At 44.8% G+C, this 5,000-nt stretch overlaps 1 protein-coding gene across 1 annotated transcript in view; it reads right to left on the bottom strand.

The window, feature by feature from the left end:
- LOC125031241 (paramyosin, long form-like) overlaps positions 1-5,000 on the bottom strand; it is a 97,474-nt gene that overhangs the window by 91,879 nt on the left and 595 nt on the right. The gene's annotated exons all lie outside the window — the stretch shown is intronic.

Raw genomic sequence — 5,000 nt, 5'->3', positions numbered from 1 at the left:
GAGGGGTGAGGGAGAAATAAATGAGGGAGAGAAGGATAAAGGAGCGAGGGTGAGGGAGAGAGAGTGAGGGAGAGAGGGGTGAGGGAGAGAAGGGTGAGAGAGAGAGAAGAGTGAAGAAGAGAGAGGTGAGGGAGAGAGGGTGAGGGAGAGAGGGGTGAGGGAGAGAGGGGTGAGGGAGAAATAAATGAGGGAGAGAAGGATAAAGGAGCGAGGGTGAGGGAGAGAGGGGTGAGAGAGGGAAGAGTGAAGAAGAGAGAGGTGAGGGAGAGAGAGTGAAGGAGAGAAGGGTGAGGGAGAGAAAGATGAGGGAGAGAAGGGTGTGGGAGACAGGGTGAAGGAGAAAGGGGTGAGGGAGAGAGGGATGAGGGAGGGAGGATGAGGGAGAGAAAGGTGAGGGAGAGAAATTTGAGGGAGAGAGGGAGAGGGAGAGAGGGAGAGGGAGAGAGGGGTGAGGGAGAGAGGGGTGAGGGAGAGAGGGGTGATGGAGACAGGGTGAAGGAGACAGGGGGAAGGGAGGAAGGGTGAGGGAGAGAAAGGTGCGGGAGAGAGGGGTGAGCGAGACAGGGTGAGGGAGAGATGGGGTGAGGGAGGGAGGGTGAGGGAGAGAGGGGTGAGGGAGAGAAGGGTGCGGGAGAGAGGGGTGAGGGAGAGAGGGTGAGAGAGAGAGGGGTGAGGAAGAGAAGGGTTAGGAAAAGAGGTTGAAGGAAAGGGGTGAGGGAGAGAGACATGAGAGGAAAGAAGGGAGGGGGGAAAGGAGGATGGAGGGAAGGGGGGAAGAAAAGAAGGAGGGAGGATGGAAAGGAGGGAGGGAGGGAATGAGGGAACAAGGAAACGAGAGAGAGAAAGAGAGAAAGAAAGAGATAGACAAAGATGGAGAGAAAGAAACAAGAGAAAAAGAGAAAGAGATAAATAGATAGATAGACAGAGAAAGAGAGAGTCCAAAACAGAAGAAAGAGATTAAGAACTTGAAGTAAAAATAAATAAAATCGAACCCAGGCACCCGATTAGCATACCGCCCCCTCCTCCACATCCTATCCTCCTCCTTCCTCCCCTCACCCCCCTCCACCCCTCCTTCCTCACCTTCTTTAAACGGATAACTGTCTCAATAGTTATTTTCGCGGAGGGGAAATTACTCCTACGTTTATTTATATTTACATATATACATTTAAGTCACAGTTGCCAAGTCAGTGAGAATTCCACCCACCAATCTCAGAACTACCAACGTTACTGGGTGGTGGGAGGCGAAAGGAAAAGAAAATGGTAGAAGAGGAGGAGAAAAGAGGAGGAAGGGGTATGAGAAGAAAGGAGAAAGGAGGAGAAAGGGGTATGAGAAGAAAGGAGAAAGGAGGAGAAAGGGGTATGAGAAGAAAGGAGAAAGGAGGAGAAAGGGGTAGGAGAAGAAAGGAGAAAGGAGGAGAAAGGGGTATGAGAAGAAAGGAGAAAGGAGGAGAAAGGGGTAGGAGAAGAAAGGAGAAAGGAGGAGAAAGGGGTAGGAGAAAAAAGGAGAAAGAAGAAGAAAGAGGTAGGAGAAGAGAAAGAGAAAAGAGGAGGAAGAAGTACGAGAAAAAAGGAAAAAGATGGAGAAAGATATACGAGAAGAAGAGGAGAAAAGAGGAGGAAGAGGCACGAAAAGCAAAAGAGAAAGATGGAGAAAGACTGGGAAATTTTAAAGGGAGGTGAGAGGAGGGAGGGTATGAGGAAGGATTAAAAGGAGGGGGAAAATAAGGAAGAAAGGGATGGAGAAGGGTTAAAGTGAGGGGAAAGAGATGAGGGAAGGAGAGAGGGGAAAAGGAGGAATGAAAGAAAGGGGAAAGGGTGAATGGGAGGATGAAGAGTGGATGAGGGATTGGGAGAAATGGGGGGAGATGGGTAGGAGAAGAGGAGGGAGGGGAGGGTAAGGGTTAAAGGGAGGTAAATAGGGGAGGAGGGATTGGGAGAAGAAGCGGGAGAAGGAGAGGAAAAAAAAAAAAAGTTTGGAGAGGAAGAAGGGAGGGGGAGGGGGAGAGTAGGTAACGGGTTAAAAGGAGGGGAAGGAATAGGCTGATAAATGGGTAAGGAAGAAAGAGGGGAGGGGGAGGGAAAGGGAATTAGACGGAATGGGGGAAAGAAAGAAGAGTTTAGAAGGAAAGAAGGGAGAGAGGGAGGGGAAGACTTTGAAGGAGGGAAGAAAGAGGGGACAGAAAGGGTGAAAGGGAGGGTCAGGGATGGATAATGAGAGGAGAAGAGGAGGAAGGGGAAGGGTAAAGAAAAGGAGAAGGGGAAGAGGAGGGCGATGAGGAAGGGGAAACAGAAACGGAAGGAAAAGAAGGAGAAGGGGAAGGGGAAGGGCGAAAAGAAAAGGAAGGGAAAAGGGGAAAGTGAAAACAAAGGAAAAAGTGAAGGAGAAAGGGAAAAGATAGGGTGAGAATAAGGAGAAGGACGTAGAACGTGAAGGGAAGGGAGGAGAAGGGGAGGGAAAAAGCTTGGAGGAGGAGAGGGGGGAGGGAGAAGAAGTGGGTGGGGTTCACATTAATGCCAACTTGTTAAAAGGAACGGCGGGTTATATTTATAACATGTGTTTATCGAGCGAAGTTTCCCTCATACCCCTCTCTGCGTTACAGCTCCTGAACCCTCGATCGTGTGGTGATAGGAGGCGTATTGGGGGAGAGGAAATAGAGGGAAAAAGGGTGTGGGATGGAAGGAGGGAAGGAGGGAGAGAGGAAGGGAGGAAGGGAAATAGAGGGAATAATAGTGGGAAGGAAAGAGGGAGGGAGGAGAGAGAGAGAGAGAGAGAGAGAGAGAGAGAGAGAGAGAGAGAGAGAGAGAGAGAGAGAGAGAGAGAGAGAGAGAGAGAGATATCCAACTTTATCTGTCAACCTTAGATTAAATCATCATCTTTCTCACTCCCGTTTATTCTCCTCATCTTTACCATCTCTCTCCAGCTCCCTATTCGACACCTGCATCCGTCACTCATACGTTTTTCTCACCCTCCCGTTCCTTTCTGTCATCGTGGTAAGTATAACATCTTCAAGGTAACTTTTTTTCTTTCTTTCTTACTGTCTTAGTCGCACTCTTTCGCTTGTCTCTCTGTTTTGACGTTTCTAGTTGTTTTCCTCCCCAACTGATGAAAAAAATTATAATCAGTTTGTTTTGTGTGTGTGGCTTAGATTCGTGGGAGTTTGATTTATATAAATTGGTTTTTAATTGTCAGTTTTCGTTATCACTTTAAGATAGAAATCCCATACCGTATTATTATTGGGATTAGAAATATCTTTTTGCTGATGGCTCACTGTACCATCTGCTATGCCTGGTTTCAACAATTTAGGTTTGACTGACGTACAGCAGCTGTCATATAATCAGTGCCGGAGTTCTGAGTAACAGAGAGGAGAAAAACTAAATGGATCTTATAAATATTAGAACAAAGAAGGTGGTAGAAACGAAGGCTGGCTTAAAGGAACGGAATATTTATGAAAGAATTAGGTTAAAGTATTAAAATTTTGGGCCCGAAAGCATGAACAGGCATCTCAAAAACTCAATTTTTGAAAGAAAGGAGAAAGTTTTTTTTTTTTTTTTTTGAAAGAAAGAAATTGCGAAAGAATTTTTTGAAATAATTTTTTTTTTTTAAAGAAAGAAATTGCGAAAGAAAGAATTGTTTGAAATAATGAAAGAAACTTTTTGAAAGAAAGAAAACAAAGGAAAGGAAAAAGGAAAAAAATGAAAATACACTAATTAGGGAAATTCACACTCCAACCCTCATTATCTTACGCCATAAAATTCAGCACATTTCCCATTTATCCTCCTGAAGTTAAGCGATCTTTGTCTCCCCCCACCCCCCACCCAGTCTTTATTTGGAAAAGGGGAACGGGTGAAGCCAGTCTCCAACTCAGGGACTGTTTATAAGAAGCTATAAGACGGTGGGCGGAGTGGTGTGTGGGCGAGGGCGAGAGGGTGGGGCCGAGAGGTGGCTCCAAGAAACGTGGGCGGCGCGGGAAATAATAATAATGAAAAAAGGAGAGAGATGGAGAGAGAGAGAGAGAGAGAGGGAGAAGTTGGACGGCCGCCATCCATAATGGGGGGACTCGCAAAAATCGACGAAGGGCTTTTCTCCATCAGCTGCAAAGGCTCTCTTGCTCTTCCCCTTACTTTCTTGGGCGTTTTTAATTCTTTCTGTTTCTTTCTGTCTGTTCACCTCTCTCTCTGTCTCCCTCCCCGTCTACTCGTCTCTTCCTTTTTCTCCGTCTGCACGTCCCTCTCTCTCTGTCTCCCTCCCCGTCTACTCGTCTCTTCCTTTTTCTCCGTCTGCACGTCCCTCTCTTTCATTCTCTTGCCCTTTCTTCCTTTTCTTGTTCTGCTCATTTCTCCTCCTCTTTCTCTCACTTCCTCCACTTGCTCGTCTCTTTCTCTCTTTTTCTTCTTCCCTGTCTGTCTGCCCCCACCCCCTCTTTTCTTCTACATTTTTACTAAAACAACTTCCTGGGATGATTACGAGCAAAAGAATCCAAATAATCGATCCTTCGGTTTATCACACATGCCTAGTCATACGGTGGTATTTAACAGCTTCCGGATCATTTCAACAGGAGAGTAATACGTCATTATCTATATTTGACAACTATGGTAAGATAAATCACAGTGAAAGATGCCTATTTCCATTTTTATGGAATTTTCTTGGAATATTGCCCCATATACTGGAAATATGTAAGCAACTGATCATTTAGTAAGAAAACCAGCAGGTCAGACTAACAATTTTTGATATTTAGAGCAACATCACAAATATTTCAACGCTGAGAGGTGATTTTATCGTCAATTCTAATAACTTTAATGACTGAATTCGGCGTATACTACATTTATATGTATGTATATATGGATATATATATATATATATATATATATATATATATATATATATAATCTATACACATATACACATATACATACACATAGACAAATATACATAACATAACTTCTGAAACGAAAACGGAATAGAATGATAGTTAATTTCGTGAATAACAAACCACAGGTGT

This window comes from Penaeus chinensis, chromosome 12 (assembly GCF_019202785.1).
Source record: "Penaeus chinensis breed Huanghai No. 1 chromosome 12, ASM1920278v2, whole genome shotgun sequence".
NCBI lineage: Eukaryota > Metazoa > Arthropoda > Malacostraca > Decapoda > Penaeidae > Penaeus > Penaeus chinensis.
Note: the sequence above shows the minus strand (reverse complement) of the source record. Positions and strands in the feature narration are given on the sequence as shown.